At 47.3% G+C, this 19,788-nt stretch overlaps 1 protein-coding gene across 2 annotated transcripts in view; it reads right to left on the reverse strand.

Annotated features, from left to right (window-relative positions):
• Positions 1-8,523, reverse strand: part of NLGN4X (neuroligin 4 X-linked) — a 160,826-nt gene extending 152,303 nt beyond the window's left edge. For both annotated transcript variants that reach the window (XM_001516322.4, XM_029079791.2), the window contains exon 1: positions 8,131-8,523. The gene's annotated coding sequence lies outside the window, so the exon portion shown is untranslated. The remainder of the gene's footprint in view (positions 1-8,130) is intronic.
• Positions 8,524-19,788: the final 11,265 nt, after the last annotated feature.

The raw sequence follows: 19,788 nt of genomic DNA on the forward strand, positions 1-19,788 counted from the left end.
CCTCATGAATCTGAATCATTAGGATGTGAATTAATCCTCTCTCACATTAATTGGGATTATTCTGACACACGTTGGTAGAATTTAATTTCAGAAATTACAAATTTCCCCTATTCTTTGGCCACAATGACAATACAGTCCATTTTTTTCATATGTGTTAATGAATAATTCACCTGAGATATATAGATAAGAAAAAAACCAAGTATTTCAGCCACCTAGGTATACTGTTACTACTACTACTACTAAAATAAAAATAATGACAGCACTAATAATGACATTTCTTAAGTGCCTTCTATGTAGCAAGCACTGTACTAAGCACTGGGGTAGGTACACTTGTCAGCTCTGTGACTTTGGGCAAGTCACTTCACTTCTCTGTGCCTCAGTTACCTCATCTGTAAAATGGGGATGAAGACAGTGAGCCCCATATGGGACCACCAGATCACCTTGTACCCCCCCCCCCAGTGCTGAGAACAGTGCTTTGCATATACTAAGTGCTTAACAAATACCATCATTATCATTATTGGTACAAGATCAACAGGTTGGACGGAGTCCTTGTCCCACATGGGGCTCTAAATCAAAGCAAAAGGGAGGCCAGGAATTAATTCCCATTTTACAGATTAGGAAATTGAGGCGCAGAGAAGTGGAGTCATTTGCCCACAGTCATACTGCAAAGAAGTGGCAGAGCCGGGATTAGAACCCAGAACCTCTGACTCCCAGGCCTGTGTTCTTTCCCCCTGGTCACACAGCTTTCTCCTCCACTTAACTTTCCCATCACAGTGAATAATGACGCCATCCTTTCTGTCTCTGAAACCTACAACCCAGACACGATCACGATCCATTGTCATTATTATTATTACAACCGTTATTACTGAGAGGACCGGTATTTATTGCATGCCTACTGAGTATAATGTGCCATACTAGCTGCTCAGGGACAGCCGGACCTAATGGAAAGAGTGCAAATCCGGGAGCCAGAAGGCTCCGGGTCCTAATCCCAGATCTGACTCCTGTCTACTGTGTGACCTTGGGCAAGTTGCTTGACTTCTCTGTGTCTCAGTTTCCTCATCCGATAAACAGGAATGAAATATCTTTTCTCTTTACCGTGAGCTCCACCTGGGATGGGGACTTTATGCGATCTGAAGATCCCGAATCAACCCCAGAGGTCAGCACGATCCTTAGCATGTAGTAAACGCTTAACAAATACCAAAGTTATCACTGGGAAATAAAAAAGGACCTAAGACAGATTCCCTGCCCACTCAAATGGGGGGAGATAGATATGTATTTCCAGAGTGTGTAAAATGAAACGTTCGATCGAATAGACGTAAACGTACGTGCTTATGGGTGAGTGTGCATAAGTACAGAAGTCCAAGATGCTACTAGCAGAAAGGCTAGTAAGATTTGAGGTGGTGGTTTGTGGTGGTTATGACAATTTCAAGATGATTTTAACCACTCCCTTGCCCAAGGGCCATCTGCGGGGGGCCCGCGGGGCTCGAGAATCGCCACGCTTGGTAGACACAATCCCCGCCCACGAGGCGCTTCCAGTCTACAGGAAGATTTCACGCTTTACAGAGGACGCTGAACATACTGGAAATTGCCTGACATGGAGAGAATTTAGTGGGCCATTGTGGGCTGGGAAAGGGAGAGGTGAAGAAGGAGAGTGAGGGAGTGGGACAGGAGGAAGAGAGTTGCAAATGGAGATCCTAAGTAAAATCTGCTGCTTGGGGCAGTAGCTTTAGGAAGTGGAATGACCCTCCATTATATCTACGAAAGAAGTTAAAATAGCCATCACAATGACAAGCAGAGTGGCCTAGTGGAAAGAGCACAGGCCTGCGAGTCAGGAGATCCGAGTTCTAATCCCGGATCTGCCAACCTGTCTGTTGTGTGACCTCGGGCAAGTCCCTTAACTTCCCTGTGCCTCTGTTTCTTCATCTGTAAACAGGGGGTTAAATACCTGTTCTCCCTCCCCCTTCTGCTGAGATTTCTACGGGGGACAGACAGCGACTGCGTCTGCTCTGCCTGGACTTAGCACAGTGCCTGGACCAATAAGCACTTAACAGATACCATCCCCACTACTGTTACTAACATAGTGCTGGGCACACAGGAAGCACTTAAGTACCACAATTATTATTATTGTTATATTTCCCAAAGCAGTACACTGTCAAAAGTTTAGGGCTAAGAATCAATCAAGGGTACTGAGGAATTACTGTGTCGACATCACTGTACTAAGCACTTGGAAGACTACAATACAATAGAGTTTGTAGACACAATCCTTGCCCACAAGAAGCTTAGGGTCGACCAGGGTGCAGCCGAAGACACTGAAATCCCAATCGTGGCCATCGCCAACAACACTGCAATATTGTCATCACACCAATGCCACTTTACTGATGTCATATGTCACTGTTTACACGATGTTTATTTGAAATATCACAACCCAAACAAAACTTTCTGACATTTCCACACATTCCCAAAGAGCTGCGAAGTCCTACGTCACTGGATTGAGACCAGTTTCAAGTAGACTTCCTCTCCTTGAATTCCATCCAAAATGAGAGTCAGTCCCGCTCCTTTCTTCCGACCTCCGTCTTCCTTCTTGGACTTATCAAAATGAATTTGAAGAGCTGGTCTTTTACAGGAATAATGGTATTTGAGATTTTTTTAAAAAATACGATATTTCTTCAGCATTTACTATGTGCCAGGCACTGTACTAAGCATTGGGGTAAATGCAAGCTTATCAGTCTGGACACAGCCCCTATCCCACATGGGACTCACAGTCTTAATTCCCAATTTACAGATGAGGTAACTGAGGCACAGATAAGGGAGGTGATTTGCCAAAGCTCACAGAAAAGACAAGTAGAAGAGCCAGGATCAGAACTCAGCAGGCCCAACATTTCTGTGGACCGTATCATACTCTCCCAAGCGCTTAGCACCGTGCTCCTCCTCACACGGTAAATACCATTGATTGATTGATTGATTGATTGGGGGTGAGGGGCGGGAAGGCCTCCTGGATGAGGCATTACGTTCAGGGTCTAAGGCAAGCGAGGCCATTCTAATACAGTGGTGACACAGTTAAGTATGCGACCCTGTCAGCTCCAGGGAGAGCTCAAACACGAATGGTTTCCGAACACTGCTGGATGACACCTGAGATGAACCGTGCCACGGAATAGTGGCATTTCTAAATTGGAGGCCCGCATCGATCGGTTTCTATACGGTTTTCTTCTTCAGGCTCTCCTCCTAGTGTGCGAGAGAGACGAGTTCTGGCCACTCACGAGACAAGGCTTTCACGTTTCATGGGGGTTCACGGGCTGCAAATGGCAGTATGGCTCTTCTTTGGGGGTCTGTCGACACCCTTTAAGTGGATTTGTTTCTGAGCCCGTCATTCATTCTCAAAAGGACAGCCTGCCCCATGAAAAGCCAAGCCTGGGTTCCTGAAGGAGCTGTCAAAACCAGGTATTGAGGAAATATTCCATGAACAAAAGGTGTTACAGAGCACAGAAGGCTGTTTCCACCTAAGATACTTGATTAACTCTCAAACCCTGTGCTCTTTATATCTGCCTTTTGCCTTCCTCTAACTGAACGGGAATGACCTTTGGTGGCGATCTGGACACGATGGCAGACATTTTGATAAATCTCTTTCTCGTCGTATCTTTCGGCCAGTGGGGTCGTTTGCAAACACTCAGATTTAGTAGCCTGACATTGATGATCCTTGCCAGAGAGCACCATTCAGAAGAAAACCTTGCAGAAGTTACTTCAAGAAAACACAACTCTAAAACCATGAGCTCATTGGGAGAACTACAAATGGCACCGTAACCTGAGGAAAAGCTTTCTGGGGACTGTCACTCTGAGCAGAAACCAAACTCAGTCTAAGGAGAATGCTAAAAAGAGATCCGACTTTCAACTCTGTAAAGACAAGCCAAACGGTGCTTGTTGAAATACCTGTTTTACCCAACAAAGGAATTTTGGAAATATGTGCATGGCTCAATGTCTCAGACAATTTTCAAGTCCAGCCCCATTCTGTCTCGTTTATCACACACGCGTTCCTTTACTCATGTCCTTTTATCATTTAAAAAGGAGAAAGGCTACTTACTCCTCACTGGGATCACGTAAAATGGCAGAGGATATGAAAAGACCAAAAAATGGCACAACTGTAAGTTGTTTCTCAGGTTCCTTTTCTATGTTTCTGGGTTTTTACTTTTGACCCTAATTAGTTGTTTTCTGTTATCCTGGAAGGCATATATCAAGGATTCTAAAGGAGCTAGTAGACACTTTGGAAATTGGAATGAGCTTGTGGCATACACATCTCTAGACAGAGATATCTATATACATATACATCTATCTACATATATCCATTCTACAAACACATTTTCAGAATCTCAGTGCTTTTCACTAATGATGTTTACAACGTTCCCAAATTCAAACAAAAAGAAAATCTTAAGCTTAAATGAATTCCTTGTTCCTTTCCTGGACAGGGTACAAGATTTTTCAAGTCCTTTATGCCCATCTATTCATTTGCTAATTTAATATCACCAAATGTCTGCTTTGCATGCAACAGATTGACACGGAGGGATAGACAGATCCACCTCACTATTTTCCCATTTTGGGATGTCGCCGATAATGAACATATATACAGGGCCTTCGAAACGAGGGCCGCTAATCAGCGTCACCTCTCTGGCAAGGATGAAAATTACAAAGGAAAGCAATAACCGCCAAAAGGAAAACAACATCCAGAGTATTACGGATTAACGGTCCTCCTATAAAACTGTAATTAAAATCCACGATTAATCTCGAACCCGCGATGGAAACGGTGTCCAAGAAGTAAACCTCTGACTTTTATCCACCGGATTCAAACGGACCAAATAAGTACCGGCTCGCTTCCACGCTCCCGTGTCATTTCTTGGCACGTCTAATAAAACTAAGCCACGAAGAGGCCTAACAGTAAATACGCATCTGCGTCGTCCGTGAGTTCACCGACCGGACGCCAAAAAGACGCGGAATGTTTGCGCCAGGTAATTCGGGCATCACCCGAGCCATAAACCCACGTTCCTCAGATCATCCATTTCACCCGGGTGCCTTCGCCCGCTCACTCGAGGACGGTAGGACGCGTCGGCCGATCCTCTTTCGGAACTCTAATCTTTGGGGATCGGGGGTTTTCCTATCGCTCCCCCCAGGCCGGACGGAAGACCGTGAACCGACGCCACTCCAGAAGCACGTTCACCGGGATCCCCGTCGTCTCATCCCGGCCACCTCGGCCTCCGCTCCGGCAAAACCTAAGCGGGTCTCGACGAACCCCGGTCAGGCCCCTCGGCCTCGGCCTGTCCTCTGTGGCATCACCCAATCCGTTCCATCTCCATCCTAGGCCTCGGCTACGTCCGTGAGGTCCCCTGGCTCGGGACACCGGTGGCTCCTCCTCGCGGGTCGCGGCACGAGGACTGAGACAGGCCCGACCGAAAACTTTCCTTTCCGTCCTGGCTTTTCTTGCAAAAGGAGGGCAGGGGAGGCCTGGGGTGAGATGCGCCCACCGCCCTCGGGTTTCACCATGATGAAGCCCCTGTCGCCTCTCCTTCCGAAACCCACCTGCCTCGGGGCCTTTCGAGCAAAGAACACAGACACGAACGAATGTATATATAGCTAGGCATGTATATACACGAACACAGAAACCCTTTCCCTGCCCACGACTGGCCTGAGACAGAAAGAAAATGAAAATGAGAAGGATGGAAGGATGGAAAGAAGGAAGTGTCCACACTACCACCTTGTGGATTCTTTTTGCAAGAGCGGCACCTCATCCCCTCCCAGTGGACCTGGACCCGGCCCCCGACCCCAGCCCCCGGCCCCGACCCCCGGCCCCGGGCGCAGGGGGAAAGTTGGAGCCGCCCGTGACTGTCGGGTCGGGGGCTGAGGCCGGGGGCTGGAGCTGGAACTGGGCCTGGGATTTGGGACCTGGAGGCTGGGGGCTGGAGCAGGAGCTGAGGCTGGAATTGGGGGGCTGGGGTTTGGAGGGTGGGGTTGGGAATGTGGGGCTGGGGGTTTGGAGGCTGGGGTTGGAATGTGGGGCTGGGGGTTTGGAGGCTGGCGTTGGGGTTTGGAATGGGGGGCTGGGGGATTGGAAGCTGGGGTTGGGGTTTGCAATGGGGGGCTGGAGGCTGGGCTTTGGAATGTGGGGCTGGAGCTGGGGGTTTGGAGGCTGGGGCCGGAGGTTTGGAGGCTGGGGGTTGGAGGCTGGGGGTTTAGAGGCAGGGGCTGGGGGTTTGGAGGATGGGGCTTGGGGCTGGGCCTGGGTGGGAGTTTGGAGGCTAGGACTGGGGGCTAGGGGCAGGACTCTGGGGCTGGGAGCTGGAGTCTGGGGGAAGGAGGCTGGGGCTGGGAGTTTAGAGATAGGGGCTGGGGGTTTAGAGATAGGGGCTGGGGGTTTGGAGGCTGGGGTTTGGAGGCTGGGGGTTTAGAGGCAGGGGCTGGGGGTTTGGAGGCTGGGGGTTGGAGGCTGGGGGTTTGGAGGCTGGGGGTTGGAGGCTGGGGCTGGGGGTTTAGAGGCAGGGGCTGGGGGTTTGGAGGCTGGGACTGGGGGGTTTGGAGCCTGGGGCTGGGGTGACGGAGGCTGGGGTTGCGGGCTGGGGCTTTCTGCCGCCCCCTCCTTTTCAGCACCAACTCGATTTCCCTGGCTTTTTTTTTTTGGTGGTGGGGGGGGGGGAGTTCTGGTGGGAAAACATCCCCCCGGCCCATCCATCAATCCGATCCGGAGAGCCGGCCCAGGACTTGCCCACCTCCCCGGGGGTCTGCGGGTCCGGGCGGCCTGCGGCCAAGCGCTGCTGACCACATGGGGAGGAGGGGTGCGTCGGGGGGAGGGGGGGCTTGGAGGAGGAGCTCATCTTTTATTGAGGGGGGTCCCCGCTGCCCCCCGCCCCACCCCGGGCTGCGGGAGGAGCTCAGCCCTGCAGGCGCGGGGGGCCTGGGGGTTTTTTGGGGTGCACAGTCCGGGGTCGGGGGTGGGTCTGGACCCCCGGACCGGGGGCAACTGGATTTCTTTTCCCCCCCCACCGGGGACATTCATTCATTCGATCGTATTTACTGAGCGCTTCCTCTGTGCAGAGCACTGCTCCAGGCGCTTGGGATGCACAGTTCGGCGGGGCCAGGCCGGGTGGGGAAAGGAAAAGTGGGGAAAAGCAGGGCTGGGAAAGGGGGCTCCCATCTTCCTCCGGGGATCCGGACAGAAAGGGAGCTGGGGGGGCCAAAACGAGCCTGCCCCCGCCCCTCGCCCTCTGCAGAGGCCGCCGGGGTCTCCCCCCCCCCCCCAAAATGCCAGCCCCATTCAGGCCGGGCCCAGGCGTCACCCCAAACCCCTCCTCTGCCCACAGCCCACACAAGATGAAGAGTTTCACGCCACATAAACCCCCTTTTTCTCCCCCCCCCTCCTTTCGGCGACCCCAAATCCCGGGGCCCGTTGGCTTTTCCTTAGAGACCAAAAATAAAATCAAAAGCCCCAGAGCCTCTCCCAGGAACATGCACACCCAGACACACAAACACACACACAAACACACACAAGAGACACACAGAGAAACCGCTTTCCTCCTCGCCTGCAGGTTGGCAGAAAATTGAAGGTCTGCTCCTTCCCTCTACTGCAGATATTTCTCCCCCCCCACCTCCTCCCCACCCTGTCCATCCTGTCCACCCTCTCTTTTCTTCCACCACGCTTCGGTTTATCTGCCTGGCAGGCCGAGGCTACTTCTGTCCACCCATCGCCCGGGGCCCCGCAAATAGCTGATTGCAGCAAAATGCGGGGTCCGGCCAAAAAGCAAAATGCAGATGGCATCGGGGTGCGATGGTCCTCTTTCTGGCCGGGCATCCTCTCCAGCACCCGGGGCCGGTCCTGGCAAGGACCCGAACGAGCCGAGCTGGACCCTGAGGGGTTTGTTTTTTTCCCCCCCAAAATTCTTTTTTTGTGGTTTTCTCTTTGGAGGGGTTAGGGGTCTAGGCGCCAAAGTGTCGCCCGCAGCTGGGGAAATGTCAAGAAAAGTAAAACCACGGCGACGGTCGGCAGGCGGGGTTCCCTCTGCTATGGTAAAAATCGCCAGCCCCCCCAAAATTCAGAAGGTGGTGGGGGGAGACCAAAAAAAATACCGACCCCCAAAATCTAAAATCTGCACTTACCTTCCCGGTGGCAATGCTGCCTCTGCGTGAAACCTCGTTTCTTATTTCTTTTTTTTAAAAAAACACAGCCAAAGACTTCCAAGGAATCCGAACTGACGATGTGACACAGAAGGATTTAGTCTATCCAGGCTGTTCTCTCGCTCTGTTTGTTTGTTTTTTTGTTTTTTTTTGGAATCCACCAGGTTTTCTTGTCCAGAGGAATGCAGCGATGACCAAAAACAACAAAAAAAGGAAAAACACAAAACCACGGGGTTTGGAGGCAAAGGAGGCTGTGGCAAATGACCTACATTGAGGAAGAAAATTCGCTGCAATGAGGGCAGGCGGGGAGAGCTCCGGGCGGTGAGGAAGAGCTCTGTTTCCCTTTGCAGAGAGACAGAGACAGGGAGAGAGACTGATCTGCAAAAGGGGGGAGAGATGGAGGAGGGAGAGAGGACCAGGCTGTGCCACTCTCTCTCCTTCTGCTATTGGACCAAACTGAATGAAATTTGCAGAGCCAACAGCCAATAGATCTCCGCAGTCTGCCCCATCGCTAGAGAAACCGTATCTCCATCTACCACCTAATGTAAAGGGCCGGTAAATCCTCCTGCATCCCAATGGAAGGGGATTATCCGGGGGTGCCCCTGTGGCTCAACAGGTGGGCAGGGGTGGGCAAAAGGGAGGGAAAAGAAAAGGGACCAAAAAAAAAGGGACGGGGCCTCGGCCTGGCACTGCCCTTGGGGTCACCCTTCGGGGACCCCGCCGAGGGGTTACCCTTCGGGGACCCCGCCGAGGGGTTCTCTGCAAATGCCGGGTGCCGCTTTAAGGCTGGGCTGCTTTTCCCAATTGCCAAGAGTGGCGGCTGTAAACAGCAACAAAGGAGCTGACCGGTTTTACCTAGACATTTTTGGAAGCGGCGAACCTTTGGAAACCAGAAAAAGTGCAGTGAAACACGGCTAAAATAGAACCTCCGAAGTCTGTTTAACTGTATTCATCAGAAGGGGGCAGAGACTGTCATATATCTTCCTATTTCTTTCTATTTCAATATAGTGTATACACATTTTATATTTATCCAATATCATTTTATTCATATTTCTATTTACCAAGACATACATCTATACGTACCTATACGTATATGCACATCATCATAATAATAATAATTGTGGTATTTGTTAAGCGCTTACTATGTGCCAGGCATTGTACTAAGCACCGGGGTGGATACAAGCAAAGCGGGCTGGACACAGTTCCTGTCTCACGGGGGGCTCACGGTTGCAATCCCCATTTTACAGATGAGGTAACTGAGTCCCAGAGAAGTAAAGTGACTTGCCCAAAGTCACCCAGCAGACAAGTGGTTGAGCCAAGATTAGAACCCGTGACCTTCTGACTCCCAGGGCCTACTCGCTACGCCACGCTGCTTCTACGTACGTGAGTATACACCTATACGTAGATATATAGGTATATATCTTGGTACGTAGAAATATTTGAGAGTTTAGCCAGGAGGTAAGAAATCCAGATTCACTTAGCAGATTTACCCCATTATTTTTATCAGATCACACTGGATTGAGGATCTTCTTAGCCCTGATAAGGTGTCCATCTACCAATAGTCTGTATGAAGCTGTTACTCTGTGCTGAGCCCTGGAAAAAGCACTTGGGAGAGTAGAGTTAATAGACCCGAGCCCTAAACCTCAAGCACCATACCATCTAGCAGGGGAATAAATTACAGGTGAGGGGGGAAGCAACAGAGTTTAAAGATATGTTCTTAGGTGCAATGAGGGAATGGGGGGAGAGAGCGTGAATATTCAAATGCTTAGGGGGCAGTAGTGGCGAGAGGAGTTATTAATCGGGGAAGGCTTCCTGGAGAAGGTGTAATTTTAGGAGGGCTTGAAGATGGAAAGAGCGGGGGCCTGCTAGATGTAAAAGAGGAGGGAATTCCAGACAACAGGGAGGGCGTGAGCCAGAGACTTGTGGCGAGAACACAGGGAGGAGGAAAAGCGAGTAGATGGGTTTGAGAGAAGTGAAGCGTGTCCACGTGCTGTAGAGAGAGGAGCAAGGAAAAGTAACAGGGGGGAGAGAGCTGATTGAGTGAGTGCCTTAGAGCCGGCGGTCAGGTGTTTCCGCTTCAAACTGCTTGTCGATAAATGAATCTCCATTGGCACTGAAAATCGCCACAACATGAAAGTTTGAAGGGAGAATTCCAGAGAGCATGCACTGATTGATGAGGCTGCGTTTATAATTTTCCATGTGGCCAATTCTCCAGAGCCATGGGGTGTCTGGTTTGGCCATAGCTTGTTGGGTCTTGATTCAAGGAGGAAGTAACAGAAGATCCTGCCCCTGTCTGTCTCCCTCATCCACACCCACCCTGCCAGCTTTCTACCTCTGAACCCAATAGAGATGTTAGGGAGGATACTGAAACATCTACGATGGCACTCAACCTCTGAGTCACTCAAATACTACTGCGATTCCCTAAGCATTTAGTACCGTGTTCTGCAAACAGTAAGCACTCAGTGAATGCCACTGATTGATATCCAAATTTTAGAAAATCTGTAAATTCTCAAAGATGGCATAAGGCCAAGATTTCAAATGTTACGATTTCCTAAACCCTCATTTCCCCTTCCTGCCCTCCCCTCTGTATCGACTGTACACTTGCCTTAACACTTTAATATTCACCCCAGCCCCAAGGCATTTGCGTGCATAATCCTTATACTCTACTACTTTCCCCTATTCCTAATTTGTTTTAATGTCTGTCACCCCCTGTAGCCTGTAAACTCCTCATGCGCAGGGATCGTGTCTACCAACTCTGTTGTATCATACTTTCTTTCTCTAGTGCTTCATACAGCGCCCCGCACACAGTGAACGCTCAATAGATACTATTGATCGGTTCATTAAAAAAGTCCCGTCAGTCTGCTTGATTTACTGGTGCAATGTTAAAGTCGCCACAACTGCTGTAGTACAACTCCCAGCCCTTAAGAGGATCTTTTTGGACACAACCAGTCTAGAACACTCCTAAAAATTTCACCAACTTGAGCATTTTCCTGACTCTACTCATCAGATGACCCTCTCAACTCTGTCTTTCAGTTTTCCTTCATTGACACCGTCTTTAAGAAGCCAATTTTTGTCTGGAATGGACAAAAATTAAGGAGGACATAATCAAAGTATATGAACTCATGATCAAAACCTGGAATTGTTGTTCGCCAAATGCCACAACTCAGGATTTGGAATATTCCTCCTCTAGACCGTAACCTCGTTGTGGGCAGGGGAACATGTCTACCAACTCTTGTTGTACTGGACTCTCCCGAGTGCTCAATACGCACAGTAAGCACTTGATAAATACGATCGATTGACTGATTCGATGAAGCTTGTGGGTGATAGGTTTAAAACCTACCAAAGGAAACATGGCTTCCCAGTGTAGGTAGTAGACAAATGGAAATTGTTCCCATAGGAAGTTGTGCAGATTCAAGGGAGGTTAGGGAAAATTCAGGGCCAAGTGGGCCAAGATGGGTCACAGGAGGGAAAATTAGGATGTTAAAGGGAAAAATCTGTGAGATTGTAGGTGTTTCTCTAACAACCTGTTGCCGTGTCTCTAACGGCCTGTTACACTGCACTGGATGGACCACAACCTGGGCCCAGAAACGATGTTATTAATGTTATTTAGATTCATTTTGGTCAAAAAAGTCATTTTCCCTCAATGGATAGCAGGAGCTTGCCAAAGTGTCAAATAAAGTGGAGGCTGAATCTGGAAAGAAGTTAAAAGGTGATTTCTGGATTCTGTGAAGTTTTAAAACCACTCTGATCTTTAATACACTGGGCATGCAGGAAGATCTAGTCCAGTGGTGACTGCCTGTTTTGTATCCTCAAGGGTAGAAGCCGTGTCTCATCTTTACTATGTAACTTACTTTGAAGGCTCAGAAAACTCTTGCCAACAGTCTTGCTGAGAAGCAGTGTGGCCTAGTGGAAGAAGCCCAGGCCTGGATTTTAATTCCTGCTCTGCCGCTTGTCTGCTGTGTGACCTTGGACAATTCATTTAACTTCTCTGTACCTCAGTTTCCTCATCTGATACATGGGGATTAACACTGTGAGCCCTATGTGTGTCAGGGACTGTGTCCAACTGGATTATCTTGTATATACCCCAGTGTTTAGTACAGTGTCTGGAAGGTAGTAAGCGCTTGACAAACACCATTAACAAAAAAGGGAGATGGTTAGATCTTCTGGAATCCTGCACCTCGAAAATTCAGATAGGATCGAACATGTGAAACCATTAGAAGGACACTGATTCTGGACCACTACCTAAATGCAAAATAAACTGCAGATGACTTTACTCATTTACTGCACTTACTTTGCTATTCAATAAATACAATTGATTGATTACATTGCATTTTTCTTCCATAGCCTCCAAAGGACAATGATACTGCCTAATTGCTACTGTTCCCTACCAGAATTGATAAAAATAATTATTTTGGTGAGTCCTTGAATTTAAACTCAGAATATGGAATATATTACAATAGTTTACTTGTGTTGAGCCAGATTTTCCCGGGGCCTAAATAAACTACATCTGGGGAATTTTGGAAAGTTCTGCCCTTTCAGGCCAGACGATTCTACCAAGCACTCTAGTTTATAATTCATTGGCAAATATTATTCCCACTGTCCAAATTGCTCCCCCTTCTACCTAGCTCTTGAATCCCTCTCCAAAGTGTGCATTCCCCCTCCCACCCCGATCAGGTCAGGCAGTTTGGGGACATGATGATGATGATGGTATTTGTTAAGCACTTACTATGTGCACAGCACTACTGTAAGCACTGGGGTAGATACAGGGTAATTAGGTTGTCCCACGTGAGGCTCACAGTTAATCCAAATGAGTGAGACACCCCTACCCTCTTTGAAAGGGTTATTATAAACCCACAACCTTTTAAGGAGAGTCACCTAGTTGACATAAAAGGAGATAAAGTGAAACTTCAAAGCTGAATTCATGGTTAAGAAGGAGAGAAAATAGGGGAATTTGAAAGATCCGAGGACAGGAGTCACCCCTGAGTTCCAAGGGGGTAAGAGGAGGTTGGGGGTCATTCAATCAAAGGCACTTCTTGAAGGCTTACTATGTGAAGAGGACGGTACTGAGTATTTGGAAGAATACGGCAGAGTACTTAAGTGGACAGGAATGCTTCACTCAAGGATACACACACACACACACACACACACACACACACGCAAATGAAAAAAATAGAATCAGAGGCTCGGTCGTGGATCAAGCCTGGGTTAAGGTCTCAGTAAAGCGGTCCAGGAATCTGTCTTGGAAAGGATAGTCTGGATCTGGACAGGGAAATGAGAGGTTTTCTTGAAGAGTTTCTCCAAGCTCAGTATACTGGACAAGGTTTGGAAAGGAGGGTGCTCATAATAATGATGATTAATAATTAGCAATGATGAATAACATTAATAGAATAAATGCTGAATAATAACTATAATGATAATAACAAATCAACCGTATTTAATGAGCACTTACTATCTACAGAGCACTGTACTAAGCTCTTGGGAGAGGACATATAACAATACTAACAGACACATTCCCTGCCCAAAGTGAGCCTGTATGCTGTCTTTCATACAGGGTGTTTTTTTTAAGACTTCCCCAACATGCCATTATAATTATCTGTCTACGTTTTAATGAGGAGTAACTGAGATATTGGGAATCAAATAAAACCAGTTCTAAGTCATAAATCGGGGAGGGGTGTCTGCTTGGAGAACAGCGAATCAGATGCCTTTTCCTAACTGTAATAGTGCAATAGTGTTAGTGGCAAGGCAGGAGGTTTGAATTTTTTTCTCAATATGGTGCCAGAAGTATTTTCACACTTTCTCAGGAGAGCAGAACTAAGTCCTCTTTTCTCCGAGGCCCAGACAGTGTCAGCAGATGGAGAGAGAACTGCAGCTCAACTAAACTGAACGAGAAACAGTGTGGTCTGGTGGCTAGAACATGGGCCTGGGAGTCAGAAGGGCTTGGGTTCTAATCTTGACTCTGCCACTCATCTGCTGTGTGACCTCGGGCAACTCATTTCACTTCTCTGGGCCTCAGTTACCTCATCTGTCAAATGGGAATTAATCCTGGGAGCCCCACATGGGACAGGGACTGTGTCCAGTCTGATCAGTCTGATCAGTCTGATCTACCTCAGTGCTTAGTACAGTGATTGGCATATACTAAGTGCTAAACAAGTACCATTAAAAAAAAAGAGCTGTGGAAAGAAGGAAAGAGGATAAGAAGACCAAAGACAAAATAAGATAACACCAAATGCTGGACTTTTTCGAGAAGCATCACTTCCCTAGAGCTGGTTTTTTCATGTCAACAGATGTGGGTTTACAGCATATTTGAAAAGTGGTAGAAAGAACAATGGGTATTTTATTGGTCAAGGTTTCATTCTTGCAGAAAAACCAGTACGGGCTGAATGTTCTGTAAAAACATTTTAGATAGGAATGCCCTACCTTGATCAGAGTCTAAGAATTGGGACGGTTCAGTTTAGGTTGAGTCCAAAGACAAAAAATTCAGCAAGGAAGAACCGCGTTTACTTTTTGGCTGATCAAAAAAAAAAGTTGGTATTTGTTAAGCGCTTACTATGTGCAGAGCACTGTTCTAAGCACTGGGGTAGATACTGGGTAATCAAGTTGTCCCACATGAGGCTCACAGTCTTCATCCCCATTTTACAGATGAGGGAACTGAGGCACAGAGAAGTAAAGTGACCTGCCCACAGTCACGCAGCTGACAGAGTCAGGATATGAACCTATGACCTCTGGCTCCCAAGCCCGTGCTCTTTCCACTGAGCCATGATCATTCGCCTCTTGTTTCATCACCCCTTTTTTGGCTGATCATTCGCCTTTTGTTTCAGCCATTCCGCAGCTCCACAACTGCCTGTGATCCAATTAGGGATTTGAAGAGTTCATGCCCAACCTGTCACTGGAAATGGTTGGGACAGGGAGCGGGGCAAACTCAGAGACGAGGATCATTTTCCATTCTCGTTACAAGATCGTACACTGCTGCTAGCCACTTAGAAAGCGCATAGTCCTGTTCTTGACAGAGTGGGTGTTCAGTACAGTATGCTGCATACGACACAGAGTACAGTTCTCTGCTGTAGTCAGCACAGTGCTCAGCCCACAGTATTTTACAGATAAGGAAACTGAGGCCCAGAGAAGCAAAGTGCCCTAAGGCCCCAAGAGACGAGAGGTGGGTATGGTCCTACGGGGAACAGAGTCTACATCTAATTCCCTCTGCTTTATACTCTCTTCGGGCGCTTAATACAGTGCTCTGCACCTAGCATTCACTTAATAAATCCAATTACTACTACTTGACTCCCAAGTCACAGTTGAGAAATCTCTCTGGCACTACCCTCAAGTACTCTCTGACTTTTGCCTCATTAACCTCTTGTCTGTGGTTGACTTCCCTTTTGGTTCTGATAAAAATCTGATTTCCAATTGTCTTGAGCTCTTTATCGCCATGGTTTTGCTGTGGAATGCTGCCTCCTTTTTGAGACCTTACTGGTCTTTAACCCTGCTTATTGACTATGGTTTTCTCTCTCTGTTTTGGCTGCGATTTCTCTTCCATTAGCAATTAGTCAATCTGTCTGAGGAGCACGGAGTCTTCTCAACCTCCTACCAGAAAGGCAGTCCTGCTGGGCCTGAGTTTTGACAGCGGATTCGCTGAATGGCACCAGAGATGAGCACGAAGGAAAGCACCACCAGAAACAAAATAACACAAAACTAACACTGCAGAACGGACTTGACAGGGAAAGCAGGCTAGTAACACATGACAGGGATTATATCCCCGGCCAGTGCGGTGGATTATCTTTTAAACCGGCAGAAACTCATGAATCCTTCAATTCCAGGCCATTCAGAGTTGCCATCAAGTAATCAATAATATTTACTGAGGGCTGGCTCTTTGCAGACCACAGTACTAAGTGCTTAGGAGAGTACGTCCGAGTTAGTAACTCGGTTCATAACGATTCCTCTCCTCGAGGAACTTACGATTTAGCAGGGGGACTCCACCTGCGACTCCATTCCTTCTAGCCAATCGGCTGTCCCACACCAAACAGCGTGGCCTAGTGACTAGGAAGTGAGAAGGACCTGGGTTCTAATCCCAGCTCCGCCACTTGTCTGCTGGGTGACCTTGGGCCGGTCACTTCACTTCTCTGTGCCTCAGTCACCTCAACTGGAAATTGGGGATTGAGGCTGTGAGCCGCACGTGGGACACGGACCGTGTCCTACCTGACAGCGTGGCTCAGTGGAAAGAGCACGGGCTAAGGGAGTCAGAGATCATGGGTTCAAATCCCGGCTCCGCTGCTTGTCAGCTGTGTGACTGTGGGCAAGTCACTTCACTTTCCTGTGCCTCAGTTACCTCATCTGTAAAATGGGGATTAACTGTGAGCCTCACGTGGGACAACCTGATGACCCTGCATCTACCCCCGTGCTTAGAACAGTGCTCTGCACATAGTAAGCGCTTAACAAATACTAACATTATTATTAGCTTGTATCTACCGTAGCGCTTAGTACAGTGCCTGGCACAGAATCAACACTTAACAAAAACCATTAAAAAAACATGTGGCTAATAACCTGCCATAGCACTTAAGAGGCAGCGCCCCTAAGATATTTATTAGATGAAATTTTCATTTACATGCTTATTCTGTCAACACTACCAGGGTCCCCTAGGGCCTGGTTTTAGAGGCCTGTGATCATCTGCATGATGGCATAGCTTGGATTGTCACTCATATCAGATGCACTTCGTTGCCTCTGATTTCCAAAGCACCTCACTGTTTTCAAATCGCCCCCACTGAAAGGAGAGGATCAGCAGATAAAAGCCTCACACTGTCAACAACTCGGATCAAAGAGGCGACTCTGGCTCTTCCTTATTTGGACTAGTTTCATGTTGTGAAGACTAAGTGCAGATGTAGGGTTTTCTAGAGTCATTTTAGCATGACAGTGAACTGCAAGGTGATTTGTGAGTACATTAGGTCTGAATGTAGAGCAAAGCAAAGGAATCGCCGTTTTAATCTTTGCTTCAATAAAACTAAGTTTAATCAAGCATATTAAGAAGATTCAGTATTGTGTTTTCATACTGCCTTGCACATTGTGAATAATTTAATGGTCAAATATTTAAAGCAAAGCCAATTTTCGACTTTATCTTCTTTATATTGTAGCCAGAGTGTAGGAGGAACCAGTGATTACTTGAGGCACAATGAGTTGTGGGGGAGCATCAGTGATAATATTCAATTTATGTTAGGCCAATGGAAAAACCACGGGTGTAGGGGAGGGATCAGCCTACCACCTCAGTCACTTGCCTGCTGAGTCGCCGTGGGCAAGTCGCTTAACGTCTCTGGCCCTCAGTTTCCCCTTATATAAGATGGGGATTCGGTACCTGTTCTCCCTCCCCCTTAGACTGTGAGTCCCATGTAGGGTAAGGACTGTGTCTGACCTGTATCTACCCAAGCGCTTAATTACTCTCCTCCGCTTCAAAGCCTTATTGAAGGCCCATCTCCTCCAAGAGGCCTTCCCCGACTAAGCCCTCTTTTCTCTTTCTCCCGCTCCCTTCTGTATCGCCCTGGCTTGCTCCCTTTATTCATCCCCACCTCTCAGCCCCACAGCACCTATGTACATGGCTGTACTTTATTTGATATTTATATTAAATACTGTCTTGTCCACTCTAGACCGTAAGCTCATTGTGGGCAGAGAATGAGTCTGTTTACTGTTGTATTGTCTCCCAAGTACAGTGCTCCAGACACAGTAAGCGTTCAATAAATACGACGGAATGAATGAAGATAGTGAATCCTTAACAAATATCCTTATTAGTAGTAGTAGTATTTTACTTGGGTCATTTCCACCTCTGTGGGGGAGCCCCGCCCCCACTCAATGAAAAGGGGTAAGGAATCTGCCTAAGATACGCTCTATGTACTGAATACCCAAGTTCTAGTTTCTCTTCTGCCACTTGCCGGTTGTGTGATCTTAGGCAAGTCACATAACTTTGCTGTAGCTTAGTCTTTTCCTCTATAAAGTGGGGATAAAATATGCCCGTTCTTCCTTTTCTGACCATGAGCTCTGTGTGGGACAGGGATCACGTCCAATCTGAGTATTTTCCATTCACCCCAGTGCTTTGCACACAATAAGTGCATAGCAGAGTAGAACAGCATGACTGTAATCTCACTGTGGGCAGAGAATGTGTCCGTTTACCATTATACTCTCCCAAGTGCTTAGCACAGTGCTTTGCACACAATATGCACTCCATATTCATTCAATCGTATTTGTTGAGCGCTTACTGTATGCAGAGAATGAATACTCATTTTGAAAAATGAATCGTTGTGTGACCCCAACGTTTTCTTCCAGTACACTGGAGTTTGAACACAGTAAGAGGATCTGGTATTTCAGCATGATGTCGCAATCATTTCACATTTGCAGCCATTAATCCAGGGGAAAAAAGGCAGGTAAACATATCATTCGGAAGGTGTTTGAATAAAATTAGTAGGTGTGATTCAATAAGGTCACATATGACATTACTTGCATTCATTTGAAAGCTTTGTTTAGCATACAATACTCTTCAAAAACTGACAGTTTTAAAAATGAAACAAGTGCGAACATTTTTGTTTTCCACTCAGAAGAGAAGCAGCATGGTCTGGTGGATAGAGCACGGGCCTAGAAGTCAGAAGGACCTGGGTTCTAATCCTGGCTCTGCCACTGGTCTGCTGTGTGACCTGGGGCAATCGCTTCGCTTCTCTGTGCCTCAGTCCCTCATCTGTAAAATGGGGATTTCGACCGTGAGCCTTATGTGAGACAAGGACTGTGTCCAATCTCATTAGCTTGTATTTACCCTAGCATTTAGTACAGTGCCCAGAACATAGTAAGTGCTTAACATATAGTTTTTTTTTAAAAAAAAAGGTTAGAATTCGTAGTGTGACTTTTGTCCACATTTCATGTCAAAGTCCTCAGAAACATAGAAGGCAGCCTCCAGAGATTAACCAGAGATCTGGTCTCTGGGTGAATATGGTTTTCCCTCTAGACTGTAAACTTGTTGTGGGCAGGGAACTGTCTACCTACTCTGCAATGCTTTTAGATGGTACACTCAGAGGCGCTTTTCTAAGCACTTTGGGGAGATGAGTGTTAATGGATCTAGCAAAATTAAGAAATGCGGAATTCAACTCATGTAGACCATCTGGGGCTTAGTGGAAAGAGGATAGACCAAGGATGAGCAAACCCAAGTTCTAGTTTCTCTTCTGCCACTTGCCGGATGTGTGATCTTAGGCGAGTCACATAACTTGTGCTGTGGCTTAGTGTGTTCAACTATAAAGTGGGGATAAAATATATCTGTTCTTCCTTTTTTGACCATGAGCTCTGTGTGGGACAGAGAACATGTCCAATCTTGAGTGTTTTCTATTTACCCCAGTGCTTTGCACACAATAAGCACATAGTAAATCCTATCCTTAAATTAACAGGCTTAAGGGGTTTAATTATCCACTTGGCTTTGGCTGTGGAGATCTGAACCTTTACTACTCTGGGCAGGCCTGAACAACACTGAGCAAGTGATCTAAGGATCTATTCATTGTACAAAATGCAAATGCTAATGGAGAATGGGTAGGAGCTATGTTTCCCCAGCTATTACGTTGAGTCTTTTTCTTTTTGTTTGTTGGTTGGTTGGTTGGTTGCAGTTTAATAGGAAAAGAGCCTACAAAA

Source organism: Ornithorhynchus anatinus, chromosome 15 (assembly GCF_004115215.2).
Source record: "Ornithorhynchus anatinus isolate Pmale09 chromosome 15, mOrnAna1.pri.v4, whole genome shotgun sequence".
NCBI lineage: Eukaryota > Metazoa > Chordata > Mammalia > Monotremata > Ornithorhynchidae > Ornithorhynchus > Ornithorhynchus anatinus.